Below are 13656 nucleotides of genomic sequence, written 5' to 3'. Positions count from 1 at the left end.
TGTTTATTTTTGACACATTAAAATGTCACTTTTTTCCCCTTCCTTTTTTTTTCAATTTTATTTGTCTCCTTCCCCCTTCTAAAGGCATTGTTAACTCCTTACTGGGGTACAGTTATATGGGTGCTGCGCACCCTCTAATATCTCACCAAGTAGGAGTGTTGGAAGGATCTTTGATCTGTGGAGGCTTCTCAGCCGAAGTGAATCCTGTCCTCACACATCTGCATTCGCACTGTTCCAACAGTGGCTGATTTCCCCCTCCCTAATCCAGGAATACTGAGTTTTTCTCAGCAGTGTGAAAGAGGAAAGATTGAAACGAGTCCGAATCACGCTGGAGACAGGGAAATTTAAATCCTCAGTCTGCAGCATGATTTCATAGGTCCCGACACTTCCAGACCAGTTCTCTGGTTGGTTTTGAGTAACACCACTCACCCTACCAGCTGCTGTTTGCAATGGAGCCAATTTCAAACACGCAGAGGCAGTTACTGTAAAAGACATGACCCAAGCGACCTAGCGGAAAGGGTGACCCAATTGGAGCGTCTTCATGTCTATGGTAAAAAAAATGAAATTTTACTAAAAAGTGGAAGAAATTTAGAGTAATTTCTTTTTCATTTCTTCTACAAAGGGGAGGGGGGGGGATGAGTCCTGGAAGTATTCCCCTCCAGACTTTGCTTTTCTGATAGCCTGTTTCCGAATTGCAATTTCTATGTAATTCCGGATGAACCCAGACCGAAAAGGACTGCAACACATCAGCTGACCCCTCAACAAAAAGTGGTGGAAAGTGGGCGGGGTCACGATGGATTTATGGGCGGGGCTACGTAACCTGTACCAACCGTGTGTTGGGGGAGGTGATGAGCGTAGTGACGTAACGCGGGACGTGTTACTTGCGTCGCGCGCTGGACGAGCTGCTGATTGAATGATGACGCAATGCTGATCCATGGTTGTTGGGGGGGGGAAAGAGAGAAAATATCAGTGAAGAAAAGGGCGGAGTTTGGTTTTTTTTTCCCTTTCGAGCGACGTGCTTCGCGGAGCGGGACCGTGGTCACCCCGGGTGCGGAGTGATATTATGGGATGTTAGACGAGGAGGAATGGCGCTAGGCGCGTGATTTTGAACAAACACGCTCGGTCTCCCGGTGACGAGAGTTGTGTGTGTGGTAACCGCGGCCCCTGCCTCAGGCCCGAGACACAGCAGCGGGCAAGACCTTTATGCAGCCCGGCTCCAGCGCACAGCGGCCCGGGCAGGAGAGCCGGTGAGTTGCCCTGACAGCGCCGTCAGCGATGCGGGTGTGTTTATAATAGTGAGTGTGTGGGGAGATGGAGGCTTCTCCGTGTCTGGCCGTAAGGTGACGGCGGCGGGGAGGATGGGGATGGGGCTGCTTCCAGAGCCCACCCGATGGCCGCATCTTGACAGGAGGTGGGTTGGGAGTGAGAGTGAAGCCCCCAGATCAGGGCCGGGCTGGAGTCGGTGCCCTCTGGTCTGTGAAGCCCCCCCCCCCTCCCCGGGCTGGAGTCGATGCCCTCTGGTCTGTGAAGCCCCCCCCCCTCCCCGGGCTGGAGTCGGTGCCCTCTGGTCTGTGAAGCCCCCCCCCCCCTCCCCGGGCTGGAGTCGGTGCCCTCTGGTCTGTGAAGCCCCCCCCCCCCCTCCCCGGGCTGGAGTCGGTGCCCTCTGGTCTGTGAAGCCCCCCCCCCCTCCCCGGGCTGGAGTCGATGCCCTTTGGTCCGTGAAGCCCCCCCCCCCTCCCCGGGCTGGAGTCGATTCCCTCTGGTCGGTGAAGCCCCCCCCCCTCCCCGGGCTGGAGTTGATGCTCTCTGGTCGGTGAAGCCCCCCCCCTCCCCGGGCTGGAGTTGATGCTCTCTGGTCGGTGAAGCCCCCCCCCCTCCCCGGGCTGGAGTTGATGCCCTCTGTTCTGTCAAGCCCCCCCCTCCCCGGGCTGGAGTTGATGCCCTCTGTTCTGTCAAGCCCCCCCCTCCCCGGGCTGGAGTCGGTGCCCTCTGGTCTGTGAAGCCCCCCCCCCCCGGGCTGGAGTCGATTCCCTTTGGTCCGTGAAGCCCCCCCCCCTCCCCGGGCTGGAGTCGATGCCCTTTGGTCCGTGAAGCCCCCCCCCCCTCCCCGGGCTGGAGTCGATGCCCTCTGGTCTGTGAAGCCCCCCCCCTCCCCGGGCTGGAGTCGATGCCCTTTGGTCTGTGAAGCCCCCCCCCCCCCGGGCTGGAGTCGATGCTCTCTGGTCTGTGAAGCCCCCCTCCCCGGGCTGGAGTCGATGCTCTCTGGTCTGTGAAGCCCCCCTCCCCGGGCTGGAGTCGATGCCCTTTGGTCCGTGAAGCCCCCCCCCCTCCCCGGGCTGGAGTCGATGCCCTTTGGTCCGTGAAGCCCCCCCCCCCCTCCCCGGGCTGGAGTCGATGCCCTCTGGTCTGTGAAGCCCCCCCCCCCTCCCCGGGCTGGAGTCGATGCCCTTTGGTCTGTGAAGCCCCCCCCCCCCCGGGCTGGAGTCGATGCTCTCTGGTCTGTGAAGCCCCCCTCCCCGGGCTGGAGTCGATGCTCTCTGGTCTGTGAAGCCCCCCTCCCCGGGCTGGAGTCGATGCCCTTTGGTCCGTGAAGCCCCCCCCTCCCCGGGCTGGAGTCGATGCCCTTTGGTCCGTGAAGCCCCCCCCTCCCCGGGCTGGAGTCGATGCTCTCTGGTCTGTGAAGCCCCCCCCCGGGCTGGAGTCGATGCTCTCTGGTCTGTGAAGCCCCCCCCCTCTCCCCGGGCTGGAGTCGATGCCCTTTGGTCTGTGAAGCCCCCCCCCCGGGCTGGAGTCGATGCCCTTTGGTCTGTGAAGCCCCCCCCCCGGGCTGGAGTCGATGCCCTCTGGTCTGTGAAGCCCCCCCCCTCCCCTCCCCTCCCCGGGCTGGAGTCGATGCCCTCTGGTCTGTGAAGCCCCCCCCCCTCCCCGGGCTGGAGTCGATGCCCTTTGGTCTGTGAAGCCCCCCCCTCCCCGGGCTGGAGTCGATGCCCTCTGGTCTGTGAAGCCCCCCCCGGGCTGGAGTCGATGCCCTTTGGTCTGTGAAGCCCCCCCCTCCCCGGGCTGGAGTCGATGCCCTCTGGTCTGTGAAGCCCCCCCCGGGCTGGAGTCGATGCCCTCTGGTCTGTGAAGCCCCCCCCCGGGCTGGAGTCGATGCCCTCTGGTCTGTGAAGCCCCCCCCCGGGCTGGAGTCGATGCCCTCTGGTCTGTGAAGCCCCCCCCCTCTCCCCGGGCTGGAGTCGATGCCCTCTGGTCTGAGAAGCCCCCCCCGGGCTGGAGTCGATGCCCTCTGGTCTGTGAAGCCCCCCCCCGGGCTGGAGTCGATGCCCTCTGGTCTGTGAAGCCCCCCCCCGGGCTGGAGTCGATGCCCTCTGGTCTGTGAAGCCCCCCCCGGGCTGGAGTCGATGCCCTCTGGTCTGTGAAGCCCCCCCCCCGGGCTGGAGTCGATGCCCTCTGGTCTGTGAAGCCCCCCCTCCCCGGGCTGAAGTTGATTCCCTCTGGTCTGTTTCACACGGTGTCTCCTCAGTCTGAAGTTGAAGTTGTCCGCAGTGTTGTCAGTGGGTTCAGTGACGGCTGTTTCCTGCCCTCTAACGCACACGCCTCTCAGGTGACAGTTCTTGGATCGTTTTCTTACCCCACTGTCTCTCTCTCTCTTTCTCCCCTTTTAGATCGCTTTAATTTGTTTGAAACTCCTTCTCCCCGCGCCCCCCCCCCCCCCAAGCCGTGTGTGTCTTATTAATGAAGTGTTGTACTAAAGTTACACAATACATTTCTGGGGCATTAAAGGTTCACGGTCACCATCCTAATTCAGAGTTTTTAAAAAAAAAGAAAATGTATTTACACCGGTGTGTACTTTAAAAAAAAAATCCACGTCCAGTTAAAATTTTATTAATCAAAATAGTTGCTGGATCCTGACTGCACTGGTGTCAGGCGGTAACTATGATTTGTATGTAGCAGTTGTAACGTTTCACGGTGGAGTTTAATGTTGGCTCCTGCCTGATTTCTTCCCCAGCTACAGACCCCCACCGCCCCCCCCCCTCGGGATAATGATGGAAACGGCTTTGTACTGTAAATGTTATCTGTAACGAGCAGGACAGTCCGTACAACCCCTTGGGTGTATTTTTCTTTTCGTGTTGCCCATGTACAGGATCTATTTCCATAAGCCGCCAGCCATTTGAACTGGAGGAGAAGTGTATTTTTGTGTTGGAGTCGCTAACGCGGATCTGTTGAGATTTTATTTCGAGCAGGTAGATTGTTTATTTGTAACTTTTTTGTTTTTCTTGGGGGGGGGGGAAATACGCCAGGGCGTCAGATTGAATGTTTGCGGGGTTTGTTTGGCAAGTGTGTATTTCCTGTTGAGTTTTTTTTTCCGCGGTTTTTTCGTATTTTGTGTGTGTCCCATTCTCGCTCAGGCCCTGCCTTTCTCTGGAAATGTGATGACGAGGTGAAAATGGCGGACCTTTCGAAATGCAATCCCTGCCTAATAATATACCCGAGCCGAGTCCGAAAAGCCCGACCGGGCTTCGGGCTCTCCCCGGCCGCACAGACACACAATGACACATTCTCTCTTTTTACATCCAGATGTCACGCATCTAACACGTCGGGTTTCACTGCATAGCACGAACAATTCGGGTGCAAATAAAGGCCTGCAATTATGTTTTTCTTTGAGATCGTTTGGAGAGACGTGGCTCTTTTAAAGACACAGTAACGTATGCTCAGATTCCGCCTCTCAAAGGTTACGTTTTGAAGTTGTCTAGCCATCCAGTTTACCTGTCAGAAGCACGATGAGAAACCCTTCACTTAATGTACGATGGGGTTTGTTCATGGGCCAAGCAGCAGTATTTTGTAGCATTTCTGTTTAGGTTTTTTCACCAATAAAAATAATTACCAAATGGAGGTTATCCATAAAATATATGTCGCAAAAATCCTAATTTCTTGAACTTTTTTCTCTACCCTGCTGTCAATACTATGCTTTTAAGAGTGCCCCCCCCCAAAAAAAAAACCACTACATTGTAATGGTCACATTCACAAATGTCCTAAAGTGAGTACTGCATCCCTAGCAACATCAGCTCTGTTTCAGTAGTGGAGGCAATGACCCTGTTTAACTGATCCTTTAACTGCTGCTGTGCTTTTGGTGGGAGTGGGCATTCAGCTCGATCTACTATCTGATTTGAGCATCTACAACTTATTTATATGGCATCTTTTTAATGTAGCAAAATATTCGAAGGCACTTCACAGTTGTGGCTTAGATCTGAGTTGGAGGGAACATTGCAGGAGATGGACAAAAGTGCTGTTGAAGAGGTAGGTTTTAAGGAGGCTTTTGAAGGTGGAGAGAAATCCAGCATAGTTTAGGGAGCAAATTCCAGAGAATTACCGCTGAGCCAGACTGGCACTTGTAAGAATTTTGAAGTTGATACACTGGGAACCAATGGAAATCGGCAAGCTTAGGGATAAGAGTGGAGCTTGGTGTGGATTAGAATATGGACGGTACATTCCTGGACGAGTTGGAGTTTATGTAGAGTGGAGTTTGTGATGTCAGTGAGGAGGGCATTGGAAAAGTTGAGTCTGGTGGTTGCGACGGTGTGGTGGATGCGGGTTTCAATGGTGGGAGATCATGTAGGGATAGAGATGGTCACAAAACCAGGTGGGAATGTGAGTTGTGAGGAGGATGCAAAGAGGCTTCAAGGGGATATAGACAAGCTAAGTGAGTGGGCAAGAACATGGCAGATGGAATATAATGTGGAAAAATGTGAAGTTATCCACTTTGGTAGGAAAAACAGAAATGCAGAGTATTTTTTAAATGGTGGGAGATTGGGAAATGTTAATCTTCAAAGGTACCTGGGTGTCCTTGTACATAAGTCACTGAAAGCTAACATGCAGGTGCAGCAAGCAATTAGGAAGGCATATGGTATGTTGGCCTTCATTGCAAGAGGATTTGAGTACAGGAGGAAAGATGTCTTATTGCAATTATATAGGGCCTTGGTGAGACCACACCTGGAGTATTATGTACAATTTTGGTGGTCTTATCTAAGAGAGAATATACTTGACATAGAGGGAGTGCAGCGAAGGTTCACCAGACTGATTCCTGGGATGGCGGGATTGTCGTACGAGGAGAGATTGAGTAGACTAGGCCTGCATTCTCTAGAGTTTAGAAGAATGAGAGGTGATCTCATTGAAACGTACAAAATTCTTACAGGGCTCGACAGGGTAGATGCAAGGAGGATGTTTCCCCTAGCTGAGGAGTCTAGAACCAGGGGTCACAGTCTCAGAATAAGGGGTAGGCCATTTAGGATTGAGATGAGGAGAAATTTCTTCACTCAGAGGGTGGTGAATCTTTGGAATTCTCTACCCTAGAGGGGTGTGGAGGCTCAGTCATTGAGTACATTCAAAACAGAGAGTAATACATTTCTAGATATTAAAGGCATCAAGGGATATGGGGATGGTGTGGGAAAATGGCGTTGAGCTAGATGATCAGCCATAATCTTGTTGAATGGCAGAGCAGGCTCGAGGGGCCAGATGGCCTACTCCTGCTCTTACTACTTGTGCTCTTATGGTCACGTTCCGTAGAGATGAAAGCAGGCAGCAAGAGGAGCTCATTTTTCAAAGAACGAACAAACGTTTATGTTGTGTCTTTTTTGACCTCTGGTACCAGAGTTTCACAGCCAATGAAGTAGTTTCAAAGTGTAATCATTAGATGCATTTTGTTAGGCTTATAAACAGTTGTTTACAATAACATGACTGATAATGTATGACCATAATGTCTTGGTACAAACTTTAATTTACATGGAATGCAGACAAAAGACTTAGTATATTAGTTGACATATCTGCCTTAAAAAGTACAGTGACATCCTAATGTCCAGCTTGGAGTTTGAATAAGTTGTTTCAGGTTGCTTAAAACTCCTCAATATAAGCATCCTCTCAAATACAATGCTGAGGCTGATTGTAGCACAATACATGAAAATATTTTGGCACAGTCAGTATTCTCTTAGAAGTTGAGTAACTTGACGAACAGACCAGGATCAGGTGGATGAGTCTCTTTTTTTAAAAAACCTCTGCTGGAGAACAGCTATAGTTTGAAGTAGATACTGCATAGAACGGGGCACATGTGCGCCTTGTGTACAGTCAGTTTCTCCAAAGTAGCCAATGTATCTTTAAAGTTAGTGCAAATTCCTGTTTGGCCAGCCCAGCTGTGAAACTTCTCTGATGTCTGTTTGGATATTCACCTGACCAGCTTGTACCAAGCCACATTGCTCAGCTTGTACAAGCTGGCGAACAGCTCAGCCGACCTGTGCCCAGATTCCAAAATGTCAACCCCATTGATTACCGTATTTGTATTTACATTCATTTCAGTTGCAGGCAACGAGTTGAGTCCCATTTTTAGGAGGGTTTTGCTGTGTGCTGTGTCCTATGTCACCTTTTGGATTGTTTACATTGCAGGGTTGTCTTTGACTGCATTCTTGCTGTCGGAGGCAACATTTGTATAAAAGGAGCGGATATTTGTTATAGGAAATAGAAATTAACACTGACATAGTTACTGGGTTTTTTTGCGCTTTGGGTTAGGCAAAAACAGAGAATAAGAAAAGGCCATTTGTTCCATCAAGCCTGCTGTTGCCACAGATTATGAATAATCTATCCTTTCATGGGTTTCCCCAAAATTACTTGATCTCCTTGCTATCTTAGGTCAAGGAGAAAATTCATATGTAATTTCTCCCCGACTTAAAAGTAGTTGAGTGAAACTCCACAATATCAGTACACTCCCGCTGACATTCCAACCTAGCGATTGCTTTCTACAGATAGCATTTTGCTTGGTTGCAGCAAGCAATGTATCCTATGGCGCATTTGTCTATTTATACATATCGGTAACCTTTGATTTCCCCTCTCAACCAGATAGTTATCTAGCTCTGTTCTAAGTACAGAATATTACTGTACAAGTGGCTCATTCTGTTCTCGATGCAGGAATGTCCAAAGTTGACACTGAGTGACATAACTAGAAAAGTGAAACACTTCATCTGCAATGACAGCTCTCACCTTGATGTATACAAAAAAACACTGGAAGGCTTTTGTATAAAAAAAAACTTGGAAGGAGCTTCCCAATGGTTAAATGGATAAATGTATAGTACTAATGCATACAGACCAAAATGTCTTAGGTTTAATTGTTGAGTTAAGTAAAGGTAGCCAGGGCAGCTATTGGGGTGCTAAAATCATTCCCACAGGACTAGGAAAGTGAAAAATCAGGAAGGATTCCTCCTGATTGCTATCCATTGACCCATGTTGGAAAAGTACTCATGAGCCTAGGGTGAGGACAAGATTGGTTTTAGTTGTGTGTGTCTCTACAGTCAAATAGCCTGCTGGCATTCACTCTATGGTCACACATGAAGAGCAGCCAATGGGGCAAGGTACTGGAAGGCTGCTGACACCGCCAAACCCCTGCCAAATAGTCTGTTCCGTTGACGCTTACTCCATTCCTTTTGCTGATTGCTCACTCAAGCTAAACTAGGCTGTGCGACATCTTGGCATCCTGTCCAACTCACATCTAAGTTTCAAACGCCATATTCTACCCATCACCAAAACTGCTTTCTTATACTTTCAGCCACCTTCGCCCATGTCTCTCCCCATTGTCTCTGCCACCCATTACCCCCTTTCTCACTGACTTGTTCTGGCTTCTCATCTCCCCAACACATTAAATTTAAAATCCTCATTCCTACAAATTCCATTGTGTTCTCACCCCATCTTACCTCTGAAACTTTTTCCCGCCTTATGTTTCCTCGGGTCTTCTGACTGGCCGCCTTTGCTTTTCCACTCCCCCATCTCCACTCCATCATTGGTGGTACAGTCAACAGCACTTATGGCCGACCAAAAACTCAAACTCCGTCCCTAAACCTCTTAACTGCTTCTCTCTCCATTTTTAAAAGGCTCCTGAAAACCCATCTCTTCGACCAAGCAAACCTCCAGTCACTTCTCTTTGTTCCTTGACGAAGGTTCAGCATCGGTTTCTTCTCTGAAGCTTTGAAAGACAACAACTTGTATTTGTATAGCACCTGTTTAATGTAGAAAAATATCTCTGGGCATTTCACAGAGGTGTAATCAGACAAAAATGGACGTGAACCAAAGGAGGAGACATCCGGAGAGATGAACAAAAGCTTAGTCAGAGCTGGGTTTTAAGGAGGGTCTTAAAGGAGCAGAGGGAGGTGGAAAGGAGGAGAGGTTTAGGAAGAGAATTCCAGAGTGTGGGTCTAGACTGCTGATGGCACGGCCGCAAAGGGAATGGGGGATGCAGAAAAGGCCAGAGTCCGAGGGACGGAGCTCTGTGTGGGTGGGAGCGCGGGCGGACGTTTGTAGGGCTGGAGGAGGTTAGAGATAGGAAACAGTGAGGCAATTAATGATTCTGTATAAATGCAAACCATTGAGCCCTAATGACAGTTGGTGCCTTCAGGGGAGGAGGGAAGAAAAATTTAAGAGGTGGAACGAATGATTTGGAGAGAGCTGATATAACTGTCATGGTTTGTTGGTAAATTCTCATGCAACATAATTCAGCAGAAGGGGATGGCTCTTCAATCTTAGAAGTCCAGTAGCAAGCATTACAAAGCACTTAATAGAATGTTGCTGGACCAGGCACCAGGGCTTCTTGTTCAATTTCCCTATTGGTACTAAGCCACACAGACCAAGAAGATTCCTGGTTTGATTCCTGTTCTGTGTCCAGTTAGCTGCTCTTGGATGGGTCAGAAGCAGGAATGTTACAATTAGTTTCTCTGCCACTGAGCCTATGGTGGGGATTGGTCAGTATTAGCCAGGGTTCCTACTGATGATCACCAGCAACCTCCAATTAGAAGTTATCATATATAAATCCTAGATACGAATAGCATCAGGGTCAGTTATGACTGCTTCTGGTTGAAAGACTTCTCTGTCCAGGATCATGTGTGAAGAATGGTCGCTTGAGTGAAGTGTCAGAATGCTGCCACCAATTGTGCAACTGTACCTGGTCTCTGTCGAGAGTATTAAGGAGGGGTAAAAATCTACCTCTTAACATGAATTTGGATAAACGTGGTTGAAGTAATGAGGTATTTTATCTATGGGGTTGGATGGAAGGAGATTAATTAGTTTGATCTGCTTTGATTGTGTTTTCTGCATGGTAGTGAAGAATAGGTCTGAGCAATAACATGATTAGCAAAATAGCTTGCTCATTTTGACTTTTAAAAAGACCAACTATTCATGCTTACTGGAGGAGGAATTGTGATGGCAAATGGAGAACACAAGGGACAGTGCAAATAAAGCAATGCTGTAATCTTCCAACAAGCTATGTTTGATTTTGTTTGATAATGCTCCTGTGACGTGCCATGAACATTTTACTACGTTAAAGGTGCTATATAAATGCAAGTTGTTATTCAATACTCTTGTGGTTAGATTATCATAATTCCAATGTTTTCAATATTGAAACAAAGGAGATGAACAACATTGTAGGAAACCTGCCAATTATGCATCTGTTTTGAAGAAATTGTGGTCGATTAGCCATAATTGTTTAGCTTCAGTTAGATGTGCAAAATGCAAATTTCAATGACTTTAGCACAAGAACTAGAAAATAAATCTAATAGCCTGCTGATGCTCACTGTCAATGCTCAAAATGAAGAATGGTTGTTTGACATTCTGGAAAAAAAAGCAATGCTTGTGTGAATGTATCACAAGGATTTGATGCAAGGGGTTGGAGAAACGAGAAAATAAAACTCCAATGATTGGGGAAGAAGGGGCCTTATTAACCTCATTACAATAGCTAATCTATAATGTTGTGGTGATTTGGCTATTTGAGCAACCTGCCCAATTCAATACATTCATTCCAGAAAATCCTAGCTAAATCACGTATAAAATAAGAGATGGTTGGCATTGAGTTACTATCATGTAACTCAATCAAATCAATGGAAACCATGTTATAATTGTTAAAATATTTTTGTGATTTATGAATGTCAGCAGTGTTCTGAGGTTTAATAACTGTTCTAAATTCACTGTCAGCTATCTTTTTCGTAGACAGGTTGAAAAGGAACATTATGGAAAACAAACTTTTTAAGGCAGAATGGTGATGCAGCAATTTGGAGCACCAGCATGTGTCAGTGACATGCTCTTGGGATTTCTCTGTGGCATGGCTCTTGTTTCAGCTGTATTGTTGCAGGAAATTGCTGTGCAGAGGCTAGGCAGTTTCCCACAGAGTGTGAGAGGAACGTCATCCCCCTTGCTGCTCCCGCACTCCACTTAGTGGTTGGTTCAGAGAACTGTTGGCAGAGATCTTCAAGCAAGTCACTTGTGTTTCCTCTTGGCTGCAGTTGCTGCATGGCCTGTTGAGGTGAAGGAATGTGTAGCAAACCAATGGCCAATGCAGTTTTTGATGTGAGTGTACAGAGAACAGCTGTTCTGCCAACAGTGGCTGCCTGTTAAAGTCTGTTCAGCTGGAAGCATCTGTTGTATAAAATGCTGTAACATCACTACCATTTTGATGTACTTAAGAATTTGTTTGCAGAACTCTTGGTTGTATCATTGTAAATCCTGTCAGTTGTGAGGGAAACATCACTATTTTGAAGGTGGTGTGCATTGGTTCCTAATGAGTTGTACCATGGGGGTGATGGATGCAAATTTATGCTCATCATTTTCCATAGTGAGTTCTTCACCATATGAGCTATTAGGATGCTCCAAAAAAGAGGAAATAGAAGGACAGTTCATGAAAGTGAATGCCATGTTGCTACTTCCCCATTCTACCATCTTGAGTGGGAAAAGATCAAGTTGCCTATTTATATTTTTTGTCAGGGATAGTGTGTGCTGTGACAGTCCCTAAAAAGAGCAAAAAATGTATTTTTAAAAAATATTGACAAAATTTATCGCTCAAGAAAGATGCTGTGGTATATACGATCATTTGAGCTATTTACAATGAAAATCTTCCTTTCGGATGAGATGCTAAACCCCTCCTGCCTCTTCAGGTGGACATAAATGGTCCAATGGCACTGATCAAAGAAGAGCAGGGGAGTTTTTCCCACGTTCTAGTCAAAATTTATCGCTCAACCAACACCATTAAAGCAGACTATCGTTTATCTCATTACTTTTTGTGGGACATTGTGTGCAAATTGGCTGCCACAGTTCCCGACATGACAACAGTGACTACCCATCCAAAGTAATTCATTGGCTGTAAACCGTTTTGGGACATCCTGAGATTGTGGTAGATGCTGTAGAAATGCAAGCTCTTTCTTCCTACAGATTGTAAAGCTGCTTCGTAGAATTATAGAATGATACAGCACAGACGGAGGCCATTCGGCCCATTGTGCCTGTGCCGAGTAACATAACCACTACACTACTGTTCTTACTTGAAGCATTTTTATAAAATGATTGTCAAAACTGGAACAGCTTGAAAAGGAAAATGTAATAGTGAATTGGAACACCAATTTATGGACCCGCATTATTGGTTGGGTGATGCAGGTTCCTCTCCTTTTCTTCCTGCCGATTGCCTCAGTTTTATCTAATGCCATTAGCTTCCTGACTTCAGCTGAACAGTGACCAAATACTTCACCAGAGGGTTGGAGGAACATAAGACCAGAAGAGATAGGAGCAGGAGTAGGCCATTCAGCCCCTTGAGCTTGCTCCGCAATATAATGATCTGATTTTTTTTTACCTCAAAACCACTTTCCCGCCCTTTCCCCATATCCTTTGACTCCCTTGCTGATCAAAAATTTGTCTAACTCAGCCTTGAATGTATTCAATGACTCAACCTCCACAGCTTTTTGGGGTAAAGAATTCCAGAGATTCATGACCCTCTGGGAGGAGAAATTCCTCCTCATTTCCTTCTTAAACAGGCGACCCCTTATTCTGAGACTATGCCACCAAGTTTTAGATTCCCCCATGAGGGGTAACATCCTCTCAGCATCTACCCTATCGAGTCCCCTCAGAATCTTGCTTATTTCAATAAGATCTCCTCTCATTCTTCTAAACTCCAATGAGTATAGACCCAACCTGTTCAATCTTTCCTCATAAGACAACCCTTCCATACCCGGAATCAATCTAATGAACCTTTTCTGAACTGCCTCCAATGCAAGTATGTCCTCCCTTAAATAAGGGCACCAGACTGTACTCCAGGTGTGGTCTCGCCAGCACCCTGTACAGTTGTAGCATAACTTGCCTGCTTTTATACTCCATCCCCCTAGAAATAAAGGCCAATATTCTATTTGCCTTTTGGATTACCTGCTGCACCTGTATGTTGACTTTTTGTGTTTCATGTACGAGGAGACCCAGATCCATCTGTACCACAGCATTTTGTAGTATTTCTCCATTCAAATAATATTTTGCTTTTTTATTTTTCCTCTCAAAGTGGATGACTTCACATTTTCCCACATTATATTTCATCTGCCAAATTTTTGCCCATTCGCTTAACCTGTCAATATCCCTTTGCAGACACTTTGTGTCCTCATCACAACTTGCTTTTCCACCTATCGTTGTATCATCAGCAAATTTGGCCGCCAGACACTCTGTTCCTTCATCCAAATCATTGATATATATTGTAAATAGTTGAGGCCCCAGCACTGATCCCTGTGGCACCCCACTAGTTACAGATCGCCATTTTGAAAATGACCCTTTTATCCCGACTTTGTTTTCTGTTAGTTAGCCAATCCTCGATCCATGCCAGTATATTAC

At 47.4% G+C, this 13656-nt stretch overlaps 1 protein-coding gene across 6 annotated transcripts in view; it reads left to right on the top strand.

Moving 5' to 3' along the window:
* The first annotated feature begins 1036 nt into the window (after positions 1-1036).
* lin54 (lin-54 DREAM MuvB core complex component) overlaps positions 1037-13656 on the top strand; it is an 89029-nt gene continuing 76409 nt past the window's right edge. For 5 of the 6 annotated variants that reach the window (XM_067989974.1, XM_067989950.1, XM_067989983.1 and 2 more), the window contains exon 1: positions 1037-1247. The gene's annotated coding sequence lies outside the window, so the exon portion shown is untranslated. Of the gene's footprint in view, positions 1248-4069; positions 4245-13656 lie in introns of those variants that run through there. The other variant, XM_067989966.1, reaches the window with a different exon arrangement.

Source organism: Heptranchias perlo, chromosome 1, assembly GCF_035084215.1.
Source record: "Heptranchias perlo isolate sHepPer1 chromosome 1, sHepPer1.hap1, whole genome shotgun sequence".
NCBI classification, from domain to species: domain Eukaryota; kingdom Metazoa; phylum Chordata; class Chondrichthyes; order Hexanchiformes; family Hexanchidae; genus Heptranchias; species Heptranchias perlo.
Note: the sequence above shows the minus strand (reverse complement) of the source record. Positions and strands in the feature narration are given on the sequence as shown.